The following is an 18174-nucleotide window of genomic DNA, read 5'->3' on the forward strand; positions in this document are numbered from 1 at the left end:
TTTGTATTTCTTTTAGGGTTTTCTGCAGCAGTCAGGCCTTTAGTATAATGCTAATAATACGTGAGAACGACGATGCATACGGTGGAATATGTCATGGCTAGCTTAGTCTGGCGATTACATGGCTCATAGTAGTCTAGTCTCTTGTAAATAGTTAAAAAGTGACCAAAAATTCATCATGCCTCCTTTTTTCCTTTGTCAATTTCTCCATCATCTCTCTCTTTGTTTGTTGTTTTGTTTCATCTTTTCTTCTTTCTTTTTCCTTTTTGAGCTTCCTCCTTTCTTAGGTTTTCTAAATATGCTTTGTAATTACGGTAAGCAGACTTAGCAGATGCAAGAAGCTTCTGAGTAAGGGGAACCAGCTCTGGCCTATTTCCGAATTTCTTCATCCCAGACATTATATTTAACTTAGCATTGAGAGTTCTCAAAGCCATGAAGTATTCAAATTCATCACCTACTCTTAAGAACATACAAGAAGCATAGCACAAGACGAACTTGATGAACCACAGACACAACGTTGAGCAGAGCGTTAACTATTACGAGAGAAAACTAAAAGACTATTATAATAGATGAAAGAATAGACACAGAAGGGTTCTTAACCCCACTGTGAGAGCTTAAGTATCCACCAACCATCCACTGTGCTTTAGAAAGAATAAAAGCTAAAGTGAGAATAAAGCTAACTATTTCACATGTGTCAGCAAGTACCTAAAGCTTTTAGAAGTGATGAGTAACAAGTTTCTGCCTTTCCCCATTTATTTTTGTTTCTGCGTTTTTCTATTTTAACAGAGAGCCAACTTGTGGACTCGATAACTCTTTTTGCGAATTAGATTAATTCAAAGTTAAACCCAAAGATTTTCTTTCATAAATAAAACATAGAGAGGAAAGAATTTAAGGCTTTTATTAACAGAATATGTTCCCGTATGTAATTACATTTGATTAAAGTTTATACCCCTAGACAAAGCCAGAAACTGATATCCTCTGGGTTAACAGGATATCAGAATTTGTATATCTTTATTATATACCTTTTAAAATATGCAAGAGAATTGGAGCATTTATTCTTAAGATTTCGAGTTAATTAATTGAGGTTTGTAAAGCGGGTTGCCTAACATAATTATCATCTCCCGAGCGAGGTACGGTCCGTAACTATTATTACTATAAAATATACTCAGCACATAAGATTTAATTTCCACTTATAACAAGTTTTTTTTCCTTGCAGCACGAATTTTTTTTTAAAAAAGTCTCGTTCTACCTAAAGAAGTTAATAATTTTCTTTCCATTTAGAAAACAAGGACTAATATAAACCTCAACTGTACTTCCCCCAATTATCCAAATGAAATTTTCTAGGGTGCGCTGTGTAAGCCAAATACGAGGCTTTCAGATAGTGGTACGTTTGTTTGAAAGTCGTCAACAAGAGGGAAATTACAGAGGGAAAAATGAGAAAATTTCCGAATTTTTCACTTAAAATCGGGAATTAAAATTTTCGTGGCTGGAAACACTGCTACCAGACAGACGCATATGATGTCAGAATAAACTTTAGTACACCACTAATACAGCCTACAAGTATCATGTCGGTATTAAAGAAATTAAGCTTGTAATTAAAAAAAATAAGTATGGTAAAAAAATCAAGGGTTAAAGCGTAAATTCCAATTTTTTGTGCGGCTCTTAATTAACCAATGGCAGAACTTTCTTTGTATTTCAGCGATGAACTCTTGTAAGTAAAAAATTTTCTGCAGGAATTCCAAAATAGAAAATCAAGATGACCAGTTTCAGCAGAAGAAACACTTGATTGTTAAAAATGGCTTTACTCGACGTGAAAAGCTGTTCAAACTATATTTATGCGAGTCGTCCGTGCATTTAAGACATTTACACATAGCAGGCATGTTATTATACTTTTCTGTTTGCTACTTTTTTTTTTCCTCGCGGCATGTTCTGCTATGGGGCTCAATGGTAACGATCTGTACTTGCTGTTGTTCAGTAAGGACTGACGTTAGACTGGCCTAAGTTGGCCTGCGTTCGTACGTATAGGTACGGATTTAAGAAAAATTTCGAAAATTTCTAACTTTTCAACCAAAAATAGGAAATTTCAATTTCTCTAGTTGGCAAGACTGATCGCAGGATGGTCCGATTAGAATCAAACAATTAGGTATTCATACGAGGTATGTATCTGGCAAGTCCTAAGTAGATCTCTCTAAAACGAAGAAAGCTATGTGGAAAAAAGTGGAAATTCGACACGCAGAAAAAGTATCATGAGGATAAACTATGGTCCAATCATATTTGGCATAGAAAAAAATCATCTCGATACCTTAACGTTCATACAGCAGAGAATTATCACACCCTTGTGACACTTTTTTGGTCACTCGGTCCCAAAAGGGTTAATGTTCTACAGACCATAACTCTCCTGTCCCCTTCGAAAGCCAAATTATTATTTTTACAATCTTTCTAGCGTATGTTAAAACTAGTATAGTAATGTTCTTAAATCAATATTAAAATTTTCTTAATTTTATGTTGGAATTAACACAAGAAAATACATATTTTTTAAATAAATAAATTAAGGCTACCAAGAATATTTTATAGAGTAGAAAAAACATCACCTCTGAGAAAATGAAATATGCTTGCTTACGTAATTTCTAAATTGACATTCTCAACTACTTGTGTGATACGGAATACGATTTTCCCCAGGTTTTTTTGACCAACGTCCACACTAGAGAACAACAAAGATAGATTTCGAGAACTATTTGTGGTTCGCGGACCACAGTTTGAGAAACTTGTTTATGGCATAGTGGTTTTCTTTGGTCAATCATGGGTGACAAAGAGTACAATTTAATTTGACGCAGACATGTTCGAAGTTCGCGTTCAAATGAACCTAAGTTCCATATAACTGATTGTAAAACAAAAAAAAAATAAAAATAAAAAAATAAATAAAAAATAAAAATACTGGCAAATTGTAGTTGTGTTGTTTCTATATTTCTGGCATAAGTTACCCTTGAAACCTTCAGGAGTACGTATAGAATGCTTCCTTTTAATTAACAGTGAAGCATTCATCAAATAACATTTGAGATACTCATAAATTTCTGGATTCATAATAAACTAAATAGATTGCATCTCCTTGTCTCTCGAGTCACTTGAAAAAACGTTTTATTACTTATTCCCATTTCATTGCGTTTAGATCGTTCAAGAGAAACGGATGCTGCCTCTCTCCTCATTGCGATGCTGGTAACACAAATGTCGCTACTATACTGCACGAGACAGCCCACCTAGCGTTCACCATATAGGTCACTAGATGTCACTAGTGTACACTTATCTGCGCCACAACACTGCGTACTCTCAAACGAGTTTCCCCTTTTATCTCTTTGTTTTGTTCGTCATACTTCGCACAACTAAAAATTGAAGGAGCAAATCGATCCGTGCAACTCGGATACAGAAAATAAGCATAAAGTAACGTTAAATACAATGGGGCGTAACAATGATAACTCTGGAGAGAATATCACACAATATGTCCAATACAATGATGGTCTCTGTTCAACTATAATGAATAATATTTTGTTTATTCCCAGAATAATAACAGAAAGAACTCAATGCTCATTCTAGGAATGTTGGGAATATTAGATATAAATGTTCAACATACAACTGCAATGCTTTAAATGAAAGTTTCAATGTCTTAGAATAATATTTTAACGAGATCATACCCTGCAAACGCTACTTGAATAAAGATAGTGTCGCATCCGTCCGACAAGCATTAAACTTTTGAATTGTCTAGCATTAATCAGATTTATATTTGTTTTGCATTTTGTCTTAAAAAATATTACACGACAAATCCTTAAAACAGTTGAGTAATTAACCATATAATATACATTTAAGATCGCGTATACTGTCGCCCTCGTTCGGTAAGTATATCTCGTGCACATCAAAATTTAATTCCTGACGATCGGTGGTGAGAGTTTTTCATAAGTAATAATAGTAAACATTCAGTGAACTTCTTAAAATTCATTTTTATTTTTTTCAATTCCAACCAGTACTGCAGCAATTGAAAGTGTGTTTTCTCTAATCAGTGGACAAAAGACAAATCACCTTGGGAATCAATGTAGTAAAATATAATTTCAAGTACGTGATGCAAGGGTATAATGCATTTTTTCTGTCAAAACTAAACGTTCAAGACAAGTATCATTCTGCCCATATAGCAAAATATGGCTTCAACACTATCTACAAGATAAGAGGATTTTAAAACTATATATATATATATATACAATGCTTTTCAAAATTAAAAGAATGCCCTGCATTAACACCATTAAATAAGTTGGATATGAAAACACTAAATTTATGTAAGAGAAGTACGTAACAATTATTATCAGGACGCATTTGCATCAGTACTGGGTTATAAAAAATAAATGTGCACTTAATTTGTACAATAAATAGATATTTGTCTTTTATTCATAATTACAAAACTTTTTTTTTATACTGAGCTACCTCAAAGAAATAATTAGTAACAGTATGATATATACACCAACGTAAATCTCTGAGGTTGTACGCTGTCTTTAAGGTGTAGCTGCCAAGCGCACCGAGTTCGATTTCCTTATCTTCATTTGGACTGCAACGAAGATGTATACTTATTATATCAAACACATAGTTGATACAAGTAAAGAACTTCTCAATAAAATACGTAGGAAGTTATTCCTGGAAGTCTTCAATACAAATATATAGCCAAAAATTTGAAAAATTCACTACAGAACATATTAGAATGTTTGAAAATTAAAAATTCCAATTCCAGCTATTATTAAATGGGCTCTGTGGTGGAAAAATACCATGTGTGTGTCGTTCATCATCATCATCATCGCAGTTTCCTTTACTCTCCAAGCATAATAATGGGACAGTACAATAAAATGAATATGTAAAAAACGGGACATCACAGTTTATCTTTCTAAATCGACAAAATCAGCAGAACCTAACTAGACCCAAGGAAATTGGAAGCAAAAACGTAGAATGGGTATTTAATTTTTGGATTCATGAGTATTCTATTACAAGTAAAAATATGAAGTATGAACAGGAAATAAAAAGCAAGAACCAAAACCAAAAAACCCTATAACAAAGAGAGTGTGTTCTGTTTGTCAGTGGCTAACGTTAACCCTTTGCATTTGTAATTCTATACATGAAATTGTTCTTATGGAGTAATTGGGGGGGGGGGACACTAACAATTACACAGCACTCATCTCTGGTGGGAGGAATCCCTGATTCAATCCCAGGTTATGTTAGTTTGTGGTGGACAACATTGTGTTCGTTGAGTTTCCTCTGGACTCTCACAATTAATTTCACTAATTATTTAAGTTCAGGGTTATGCTCTATAGCCTACGGAGACACTAATAATGAGAATGAATGAAGTGGTGAAATGAAGAACGCAGAGAAAACCCACATACATTGTATTTGTCCACCATAAAGCCCACCTGATGCAAAGAGGGATCGAACCAGAAACTCCATGCACTAGAGGTGAACGCACTACCACTGAGCCACTGCGGTCCCTTTTTAATTATTATTAAATAATTTACTTCGTCTTCTTCAGTCTACAGGGGCATACTCATGAAATGTAAAACAACTGGAAATCATACATGTATTGTGGAAAAGTAATAGAAATTACGATAACGCAATGAAACTAAAGGACATGGAAGTGTATAAAATGGAATAAAGAAAAACGGCTAGCCGACACGGGGAACTACAAATCAACTATTAGGATAGGTAGAAAAAATACTGTATATTCAGAAGACAAGAAGAAACGATTAAGGACAATAATAAAATAAGTATGAAAAACGAAATAGAAACTAATGTAAGGATCACCATTAAAACTGAAGAAGCTAATCAATTCCTTTAAATGTCATACTTTCATATATACAAAGCTTGAGAAATCCACTCGCCAGTAGCAAGTACTTTTTACATTTGGCGAGTAGAGTCCGATCAATCCAGATGAAACAGGATGTGCACCATTCGGTCTGGCTAATATTTGCAAGCAAGATTTTTCAAGCTCTGCTTATATAAAACTTAGAATTATATATATCGTATCCAAAGAGCTATTATAGCTCCTATAATCCAATTCTCTCAGAGGCAAGACAGAAGACACTGTGCAAGTGTCTACATAGTGAGGGTTAATCTTGAATGTTCGTTTTCGGACCTGGCAACTGCACTGGATTCAATTCCCGGCCGTACGAGCTCACGTTGCTAGCTGCAACTGTCCTTCATAACTAGTGTTGCGTAAGGACGTAGAACATTATATATATATATATATATATATATATATATATATATATATATATATATATATATATATATATATATATATATATATTCACTTACCAGACATTAACATTCATTTAACCCTTTCGGACCCATGTGGGCAAAGTGGCACATACAGGTGTCTCACTTTTTAAATCCGCTCCTGCGTGGTTACTAATTAACATATCGGGATATATATATATATCTGAGCAAATATGGTTAATATTTTATCATATTATTCTCTTTTTCTTGTGGGTGTCGAATTTTCTTCTCAAATTTCAGTCCAAAGTCAAACATTCGAGAATGTTCGAACTTTCTTTTCCTCTATAACTTTCTTCGTTGTAGAGATATCTCCTCGGAGGGATACCTAATTGTTGGCATCAATTGGACCGGACCGCGCTGTGTTGCCAACTAGGAAATTAAAATTTCCCTAAATTTGGGCAAAAAAAAAAAAAAAAAACTGAAAATTTTTGTTTATAAATCCGTACCTATACGTCGAAGCGCAAGTCAACTTACGCCAGTCGAACATTGGTCCTTGGTGAACAGAAGCGAGTACATATCCTTACAATGGGATAATTGAGGGGCGCACGAAAAATTCATACTTAGGTTCTAACCCTTGTTTCTAGTTTTCCCCTACTTTTCTGCTTACCGTGATCTATTCTTTTTTTTAATTAGAAGCTTTGTTTCTTAAATATCGCCATGATACTTATAGGATATGTTAGTAGTGTACCAATGTTTATTTTAAGATAGTTTGCGTTTGTCTGGTAGCAGTGTTGCTAGCTACAGAAAATTTTTTCCGATTTTAGGGGAAAACTTTGGAAAAAATCCTTTTTTTGTCTATTTCCCTCTTGTTGGCTACATTCGAACAAACGTACCATTGTCTGAAAGCCTCGTCCTTAGCCTACACAACGCACCATAGGTTTCTCCAGGAGAAATAGGGGAAGTACAGTACAGTTGATGTTTATAATAAACCATGTTCTGTAATTGGTAAGAAAATTGTGAATTTCTGAGATAGAATGAGATATTTTCTTTTTAAAAATTCATGCTTACTTTGTTAAACATCGCCATGATAGTTGTAGGATATATTAGTGGGCTACAAAGATTTATCTTCAGATAGCTTGCATCTGTCTGGTGGCAGTTTTCTCAGGCAAAAAATTTCCCTTTACCTCCCCTCTATTATTTCTCTTGCTGGCTACATTGGAACAAACGTATCAATACCTGATAGTCTCCTCTTTGGCCTACAGAACGCTCCATAAAAAGTTTCAATAGGATAATCAGGGAAGCTGTAGCCTCGACATATCTGTTGCCTTCTGCTTCTGAGGAGCAAAAAGTGTTAAAATTTCATGTGTATGATAAAAGATTTTTCTCTCTCTCTCTTTGAATGGCAGCCAGCGACTTCAGGTTTTCACTGTACCTTGTCAACACACCAAACATTTTTTTAAAAGGTGACTTGGATCTATGTGGCAACAGTGGTGTCAGCTACAAAAGATCTTGAAATTCGGTTAGGGATTTTTTTTTTTTTGCAAATTTTCACCCCCACATTTCCCTCCCGTTGGCAACACTGCAATGTAACTTACACACAAAAAAGCCATATCCCTCTCCTAAAAAACAAAGCCTTAACTATATCAATTGGGTAAATATTTTTGAGCAATAAGTCACTAACTGAAAATGTAGGAAAATGCAAAAATGACCCGAGTCCGAAAGGATTAATATAGGGAAGCGCATAATGTCCCCGTGAACAAATTCTGAATCTAGTACGTACAGGGAAAGAATTATATACGAAATGCAAGTGATACGTACATGACTTTGATATGAAAGAATTGCTTTACGTTCTGAAAATAAATTATTTTCGACAAGTCTCAATTTAGCTCCATATACTTTGCCCAATATATATATATTTCTTTTTTATTTTATGCTTTCAAAATAATAATGTGTGTGAAATGCTGCAAAATAGGAGTTTCTATCAATGTTACCACATTACACGAATAAGGCGGAAGAGGCCAGAATATGGTGGACGAAATAAGAGTTCGTAGAGTAATTTCACTATTTTCGCCATGGCACTATATTGGTAAAGGATTATTTTCTTCTTCGCTACATAGGGAATACTACTGGCCCGTAGCAGTTTGACCGTTCTCGAAAGTAGTTGACGAAAACGATGCCATGAATATATCTATCTATCTATCTCTATATCTATTATATAAAGAAGCTATATTTTTAACAGACGATGGAACAGAACATGCTTTCTAAAGCAGTTCTGTTGAAATCTACTATTCTCAAAATCTGCTCTTTCCCTTGTGGGACGTAGTAATGCATGCAAGTTTTATTAACAGCGACATAACAGCCCTAAAACTCATGTAGGTCACTTCCAAATGTTCAAACACTGTTCCGAAATCTTCACGTGATTCCACTTTTTTAAGCAATTGAGTTGAGTTGATTTTGAGTTTAACGTCCCGTTCAGCAGCGAGGCTATATGAGACGTGGACCTACTGATTAACATGGAATCCGAACCACATGAGCTCCCGCCGGGAATCGAACCCGGGCCTCCCACGCCAAAGGCGCGTAAGCTAACCGCTTAGCCACGGAGGAGCTCCGCTTTTTTAAGCAATTGCAACAACCATCTTGCAGACAATTTCCTTATAGGCTATCTAAGTATTTATAAAAAACGTTAAAATCACGTTCAACAGTGCTCTTTAATTATCTCAGCTATCTCGCATGTCTTCATTCTGATCTTTCAACATAATATCATGAACTTTAATCACCACTTCCTCAGAAACCCAAGAATTTGTGCCTTAAGCAAAAATTTGAAAATTCTTCAAACCTAATTGACATCCTCAGATGTGGTCTGCTTTTATTCCGGAACATTCAGCATAGTTCGTGTTCGAATTCAGTAAACTATTTTTGCACCATCCAATGAGTAGGAGCAATCCGTTCATAATATTTTGCAAGCTTTGGTTTCCTTAATAGTCTTCCTCACAGAAGATAGTACTTAGACAGTACACGAAACTCATTCCTTCGATCCCAGCTCGTATCAAGTGGGATTTCTGTGGACAACATGATCCCATAATCATGGAACGTTAAAACTAAAGAAAGTACTTTTCTTTTTTTTTTCTTTTTAATTCCACATACTAAACACTCATACCGTTTTAAAATGCTGTTAAATGTCAACAATAGTGTAACAAAGAAGACAACTGAAATCCTAAGCTTATTTGCGACCAGGGTGCACCTCATAAAAGTCACAGACTTATCAATGGAAATAGCTATTTTAACTTTATCGAAATCTTTACGTTTATTTCCATTAAGTGGATTTCTTAGTTTTTTTTTTTTTTCCTATCCGTTTATTAAGTTAAACAAATTGTAAGAACCTCCTATTTACATTACGCTAAAGGATATCTTTCAAACTGACATTTTTATGCACACGTCGAGATTTTGGATTTCAGATACCACAGATAGTACCTTTCCATGTTTCAGTACTCTCTTCCGTGATATATAAACTAAGGGCTTCCTGGTTTCATTGATTCGGTCTCTAGTATAGTCACCCGTAGCTAGCAGACTAACACCTCAACCTTTCAGAGATAAACAACCGAGCCTCCAACGTTAACTGAATTCAACCTATCTCATGATATGACAAGTAAACACTCCATTACTATCTATCTTCATTCTAAGTCTCACAGGAATCAACGCACTAATTATATAGGTTATAGTTTCAGCAATGTATCATTGCCTTTAATCAGACAGATCATTCTAACTTCAGACACAGTTCCTGCATAGCTATATGGTTGTTACATACTCTCATTGCGAAAGACCTAAGTTCAATTTCCAGTAAAACCTCATGTGGCTCGGATTCCACATCATGCTGTACGTCCAAGTCTCATGTAGCCTCCGTACTGAAATGTACCTCCAAATCGAAACCAGGACACAACGCAAATAATCAACTACACAAAAACTCACGAGTTGGTTTAAGTATACAAGTTTTTAAGGTCATTTATTATAATTGATTTTTACTTATTTTCCAACGTCCTTTAAAAATGAGGTAAAAATAAAAGCCTAGTAAAGTCTGACTAAACGAGAAGTTTGATGAAACTTAGAAACGTATCTATTTATTCGGCAACACGAAACCTCGGTTACAGCTCTATAGTCTCACCCCTTTTGTAAATAAGATATATTATGCAGTCCTAAGATACTTAACACTTTTCTCTAAATTTGAAGTGTTATCTTGATACTAGCGTGTCCAATGGAACTCTGCTGAACTTGTCAAGATTGGGTTCGAATGCTCCACACTTCTTTTTCTTATTGTTGAAAGCAAATCAAATATATATATATATATATATATATATATCAACAAAGCATATTATTTATCCTTATGAATACGAAAAAGCAAAAACGTTGGGGAAATTATCTAAATATGTTCATAATATGTAGGCTACATAGTCAAGCAGTTTTCCTTCAGAAATATTGAAAAAAAAAATAGTACATTCAATGGTCCGATAACAAAACCAGCCTTTCCGAAATATTACCAGGCTTTTAATTATAATATTCGATTGTTCGAAACATTTCTGTGAATACTGAAATGTACCAACAGTTCTTGATTATATATACTTGCTTATTTTGTATATATATATATATAATTATTATCCTATTAATTTAATGGCCCACACAAAATAAAGGAGGTACATTAAAACATAAAAACTTGTATATAATTGAACCTATCTTCAGTGGAACCCATGCTTAATAGGTAAGGGTGAAAAAGGAACTTGTCTACACTGGAACGGAAAACCTTTCTGAATCTTATATAAAAGGTTCCATAAAAGGTTGATTTAATTACATTTCCAATGTATTTTTACCCATCTACTTATTGCTACTGATCAATAAATCCATTTTTTTTTTTATTATACAGATTTTTATTATACTTGTTATTAAATACATATTTGATGCACGGTGTGGATACTATAAATAAATAGGACCAACAAAAGAATACAGCGTATATTCGCTGTTTTTGCTTTCAAGAAAATTAAGGCTGCTTCGATAACTCTCACTTGCCAAACGTAACTTTTTATCTCTAGTTTATAAAGTTGTACTCTAATTCTCAGATTGCATATAAGTAGGTACATACATATCTACTCTTCATTCTAAGCATACGGGCAACGAAAATAAACCATAATTCATTATTTTGTCATCGCCAAGAGAGGGAAAATGATTCGGCTAAGAGTTTTTCCTTATTGATTCAAAAACGCTTTCCGTTCCTGTGTATACATTCTCTAACATACTATGCCGTTTTAAACATTCCCGCCTCCACAGCAATCACTCGATATCATTCAGAGGATATTTGGTGTTCTTTAACCCTTTTAAATTCTTGCCTTTTTCGGCGTTTTTCTTGAGTCTCAGATAAGCAGCGACAGTGTCATCCCTATTTACCCTAGGATCATGGTTCATACCTTGTTTTTCTCAGAATGGAACAGCCTTTCAAACGGTATCCCTTACATATCCCTATGATGTACCAGAAGGGAATTATTTGAGGGAAAATTGGGATTTTTTTGCCAATTCATTTTCGAATTTCCTGTCTTGAATAGTAAGGGCGAGAAAATTTTTTACCCATGTTGAGACAGCATCAAAAAAATGCCCAAAAAGTCCCTAAAATGCACCCTACAAATTTAAAAAAAAATTCTGACACGTCCCTAATGATCGTAAAATTATGGTTCATACGTCTTTTTGTTCAGAATGGAGTAGCCTTTCAAATGGTATCACCCGCATGTCCCTCGGATATCTCTAAGGAGGGAAAAATTGAGGAAAATAGGAATCTTTGCTGAAAAAATCCCATTTCTCCCGGTTTGGAGCCCTCTAGCGCGGCCCTGGGTAAACATAGAGATCCAGAAATCACTTTCAAAAATACTACGTAGTGTACTAATTGCTCGTGCCAAATACCAATCTCCTATCTTCAACACTAAGGACGGGAAAAATATTTTCCTCTTCTGCGAATATTCCCAGAATGTCCCAGAATACCCTATATAAATTTTAAAAATTTCTTGACACGTCCCTAATTATCGTAGGATCACGATTCATACACCATTCTCTTCAGCATAGAGGAGGCTTCCAGATTGTATTACCCTCATGTCCCTGAGGAGGGAAAATTGAGTAAAATAGGGATTTTTGCAGAAAAATCCCTTTTCCCAGTTTTGGGGCCCTCTGGCGCGGCCCTGGATTAACATAGAGATCTGAAAATCACTTTAAAAATATTACTTATGGTGTTAATTACTTGTGCCACATACCAATCTTCTATCTTCAATACTAAGGGCGGGAAAAATATTTTCCTCTTCTGCGAATATTTCCGAAATTTCCCAAGGATACTATACAAACTTCAAAAATTTCCTGACACTTCCCTAATCATCGTAGGATGATGATACATACGTCGTTCTCTTTAGAATAGAGTAGGCCTTTAGATGGTATCACCCGCATGTCCCTAGGACGTTCCTAAGGAGGTTACAAGTGAGTAAAATAGGAATTTTTGCAGAAAAAATCCCTTTTTTCCCGTTTTGGGGACCCTCTGGCGCGGAAATCACTTTAAAAAATATTACTTATGGTACTAATTACTTGTGCCAAATACCAATCTCCTATCTTCAATACTAAGGGCGGGAAAAATATTTTCCTCTTCTGTATCGAGTAGGCTTTCAGAAAGTACCACTCAAATGTCTCTATCATGTAGCCGAGCGAAGCAAAAATCGAGAAAGTGGGATTTTTGGTATAAAAAAAATATCCCTATTTTACCCTTTTGTCCATCTGAACCCCCCTTCTATGTTGACGAAGAGATCCGAAAAAATTATCATAAAAACTAATGGGTCCACTGATTGTTTATGGAAAATGTTAGGATTCTAGGATTAAAAAGAAGCTCACCAAAAAATGTTGCAGTTAGACCTCAGTTATATATATATATATATATATATAAAAAAAATGATGACGTCATACCACTCTATGTTCTGACGTTCGGAAGCGTATAGACCCTTCCAAGGCTTTCTTGAATGCCTCCTGTCTTGGAAAATAAAAAAAATACCGGAACTAAATAGCATTCTTAGTTCTCTTTTAATCGAATCTTTAAGACAGTACAATATCAGTCGAAAACGACCGAAAAAACTTAAAAGGGTTAAGAAAAGGCAACCATATAACTTTCATCTTCCACGATAATGACGTGCTGTATTATTTCATTCTATTTGACTTACGATACGTGTTTCCTTCCCGAATGACTTAAAGGTTCGCAGTCAATTATGCTAGCGCTGTTGCATCCCTGCAGATTGTATATGGATTGTAAGATGAAATTATCACATCAACATAGGTCTACATCAAGTACCGGTAGAATTCCCAACCCTACCATCGGTTGTAATTGCAACTGTCTAACAGGCACGTTCTGCTACTCCAACATTTTTGCAAACATCGATTACTGAATGAATAAAAATCTTGAAAAGAAATGTGTTATCTAACACAGATAAACTTGCAATTCAGCTAAATACGAAAATAAATCTTGTAAATATATAAATTATAGAAAAACATTATTAACCGTAAATGAGTTTTTACGTATGACGATTACGCCCTATACGACAAAAGAGACGGATGATTATTACCGAAATTAAATTATTTTGAAAGAAATCTGAAAAAAAAAAAAAAAAAATCCACGATGTTGTCCACCACAATTCACATGGCTTGGTATCGAACCAGAGATTACATCTAATGGTACCACCTTCCCCCAACTATTTTGGTTTGTTACAATTATACACTGTGGCTAAAGATGATAATGGTGCAATTTCTCTAGCACAGAACTCACTTGGCGGGAGCTGGGATCTAACCAGGGACCAGAGGAGAACGTCCCTCGAACACCCTTCTTTAGCTGTGGTTAATATATCACAAGCTAATGCTAGATTCTACTTACACAGTAATTCAATCTATGTATGCATAATTTACTGTTTTTAATTGGTTATTTTTAAGTTATGAATAACCTATTAGTAAATATGTGTAATAACATAACATAGAGAAGAGTACCTATGTAAGGTATTAATGTTAACTCTGTGGCTGAAGAATTCAGAACTTTGTTACGGAGGCTTGACGATGCTACGAGAAACTTTTTATTCTCTCTTAGGTTACGAAGGTTGCAAAACAGTATCATATTGTATTTTTAAACTTTACGTTTCACATTTCTCCCTTTTTGCTTAAAGCACAATCGAAGGAATGAATAATGAAACGACAATATACAAAACCCGCTTCCTGAATGTACTTGAACCCGGTACAGACAAGTCTTGAAAACAAAACAAACATTAAAAATTAATTCAACGTCCCTCGGTTTTCTAATTAATTTAACGTCTTCTAGCTTAAAAGGAGAGGGACGATTTAAGAATATATGATAATAAACGAGTTGATGGAACATTGTGGGTAACGGGGAAAATCCCTAGAAAACTCACAAACACGATACTGTACGCCACTAGCTCATGTAATCTGGGATGCAACTACAATACTCTTTATCAATAACCCATATCATCATACTAGTTGACTCCTCTACTACGTAGTTAATGCAAAACGGTCCATCATCATTGACAATTGCATATGAAAACCTCATTGACAATTGCATATGAAAACCTATCTTCAATGGAAATACCATCGTGATATCAAAGGTTTTCTGTATGCTCCCCAACAGCCTAATACAACAAATTGCTATTAAAGGAATATCATTATATTTTACGTTGTGCAGAAATATGAGCTCGGTATTATAATCATAAACCCAGTACCTACTCTTCTGGCCTATATGAAATTGAGATGGAAACCTAAATAATTTGTCGAATAGTACCTACCATAAATAATCCGGCTTAGCCTACTGTATAACTTTATGGTAATCTTTATTCTAATCACATATTAAAGCAATTAAAAAAGTGGCGAGCTTTCGCTGTAGTAATGAAAAAATTGATTATAACATGATGAATGAACCAGTAACCGAAGAAAAGTGTTAGTTAATATAAACTCTCATTAAATTGAAATCGAATTTCCCATCAGAATCTCCGTAACACAGTTATTTACCTTTTCTTTTCTTTTTTTTTTTTTTTTAACTTAATCTTTCAGGTTTCCATCCCACTTGTACCTTATTGGCTAAGGGAAACGAATGATTTATGAAACTGAATTAAAGGTGTGTGATTGTGAGAAGACCCGAGACAATGGACACGATATTGTTTGGAGTCTCGGCCTGGGATAGAACAAAGAACCCTGCACATGAGGTGAGCGCATTACCACTGAGCCACAGTGGCCCCAGTAATTAATTAATTAAAAAAATACTACTTATCTAAATCCTCTAATACATATATCCAACACATTCTATAATAATTAGAAACATGAATGCAAGTCAATGAACTATTAGGCCTACATGTTTACTAATCTATCTATATATATAAAAGAGAACGTACAAAATCCTTTGTCCGCTCATCACGCTAATACGGCTGAACCAATTTCTTTCATTTTTGGGGGGTTATTAGGATTTGGACCCTAGATGGTTTTTATCATATCACTTTAATTTTTAATTACCAGTGTCTTGAGATAATTGACCATTCAAGTGTCCATAACGTACAAATCCTTTGTTATTAGTTCATCATAGGTAAAAACAAACGTATTTATATGCAACCCGCATGACCGTGTCACTCGGCGGGTTAACATAAATGACAGGCGATATACAGCGGAAAATAGCTTGAATCTTCTGTTTAAAATTTTTTAATTGATTTGCTTATTTTTACAGACACTTTTACAATATGCCAGCACCGGGATGACCGCAGCGAAGCGGGGCGGGTTAACATAAATGACAGGCGATATAATGTTAAGATTTACTGCAATCTTCTATGGTTTTTATCATATCACTTGAAAGCGAAAAAGTAAAAATTATCTAAGTAACAAAGTTTATTGCGTTCCGGGGTGACCGCAGCGAAGCGGGGTGAACGCTGCTAGTACTTCCTAAACGAAATTTCGCAAATTCCTGGCATTTCAAATTTAACATCATTCCTCCCCAAATCTTCCGAAATTATATTCCAAATTCCTTGTCTATACAAAGACAACATCGTTGTAACTGATTTAATTTGTTAATTCCATTTTGGCATTTCTTTTAGTAATAATTTACAAAATATGCTCATAAAATCTCGAATTAAAAACATCTTTGTGATCAATATTTTGAAGTAAAATATCGAGGAAATATCAGTACATGATTATATATCTTAAATAATTTGCAAACATTACGAACCCCTATAATAATACGATAACCGGAAATATTAATGCAAGTTTCATTAATAACATTTATATTAGCTTTGTATATTACAGTATAATTTCCGCAAGTTCCACAAAAATATCATATAATTGCATCTATTACAACTTCATGTTGTCAGTTCGGTAAGACTTCGCTTAGAGAAGAAAAGATTTTAAGTATCAACAAACATATCGCGCGAAATCCCATTCGCAAAATAAACAAATTTAACATTTGCAGTAGGCGTTCACATTTTACTCATAGGCCGACTTCAGATACGGCAACGAATTGGCTCTTGGTCTTTACATCACTAGTGCGGGAAAATGAAATCCAAAGCACATGCCTGACAGCAAACCTACATATTTGTTGCATTCACCACTTTCATTTAACACAAACTGTTATTGTCAACTCCTACAGTTGCATTACGCAGTTATCTGAAAAAATAATCTAATAAATCTACAATATAGAAAAATATAATAAAAATCGCACTTCATTATCTTTATTACAATGGCACGGTTGCCATAGTTACGGCTTCTTCCACGGCAACCTTTGAGTACTTCAATTCTTCAGAGCCCGCGGAGACAAAAATCTTGATTCTTATATTTCATTGTCCGTACGAATAATTTGTATAGGAACCCAAAGGTTCGTTTATACTTAGCTTTTCCTGAGTTCATACCTACATAAACTAAATGATGCACAAAGTAAGTTATGCCTATTAAATCTTCTTACTTAAAAAACCGAAGATTTAAATTCCCTGCACTTCAACGACTAAAACCATCCCGATACACAATCGTACTTCCACATTAATTTTGTTCGTATCTTCAATTAAACATTCCTTGTTTTTAACACATATTATGATTAGTACTTACCAAATATTTTTTTACGTGGGCCTGATATATTATCCTAAAATATCACTCGTTTCCACCATTTATATTTAATAATATTAAGCACAACACAGCACGTTCAAATATCGCATGAACGAAACCTTACGTTGTGGCCCCCGGACAAAGGCAGACTAAATTTGAAATTTAAAATTTCTGATTGGCTGAGGGGAAGCACATGATCTGCAAGGCCTAACCTGATTGGACGGAAGAAAACATGGATTCGAGGCCATGTTTAAATCGAAAATCTGCACATGGTAGTAATGTTTTATTGTATATCTTAGTTTCTCTTTTTATTTATTCCAATAGATTCAAAACAACGTTTTATCATGAAATAACAATATATTCTACATTGATGAAAACAATGTTTCATACATCTATTTTGACAAGATGTTGTTTTGCATTGTGTAAACAGAGTATTTACCTCCAATATCGCACACACACACACCCCGTCCTTCCATTCGTCAAGATGGCGCCCAACTTGAAGACATTGAAAACGAGAAAATCGCAACAAAATGCATGGATTATAAATTTATTTTTTCTTAAATATTTTTTGTGTACTATGTAATTTTAATATTTTCTAGATGTGCAAATTATAGCTTATGTGTTGCTTTATAGAGCCTAACTCATATTTTAGCGGCAAAAATATAATTTTGGAATATGCCATTATTCCCTTGACGAAGGGAAGCTTTGAACTGAGCGGGAAATGAATGCGTAGGTGTGAGTTGAAATAGCAGTAAGTAAATTGTCAACAAAAATTACAAATAAATGGCGTGAGTGGTGCAAGGCTAT

The 18174-nt window shown here is 34.6% G+C and overlaps 1 protein-coding gene across 4 annotated transcripts in view; it reads right to left on the reverse strand.

Annotated features, from left to right (window-relative positions):
- LOC145673246 (uncharacterized) overlaps nt 1-17946 on the reverse strand; it is a 70902-nt gene extending 52956 nt beyond the window's left edge. For 2 of the 4 annotated variants that reach the window (XR_014128736.1, XM_081742757.1), the window contains exon 1: nt 17371-17520. The gene's annotated coding sequence lies outside the window, so the exon portion shown is untranslated. Of the gene's footprint in view, nt 1-17230; nt 17255-17370; nt 17521-17806 lie in introns of those variants that run through there. The other 2 variants (XM_081742758.1, XM_081742759.1) reach the window with 2 other exon arrangements.
- Between the last annotated feature and the right edge of the window lie 228 nt (nt 17947-18174).

The sequence above is a fragment of the Thermobia domestica genome, chromosome 16 (assembly GCF_964235325.1).
Source record: "Thermobia domestica chromosome 16, izTheDome1.hap1.1, whole genome shotgun sequence".
Lineage (NCBI taxonomy): Eukaryota > Metazoa > Arthropoda > Insecta > Zygentoma > Lepismatidae > Thermobia > Thermobia domestica.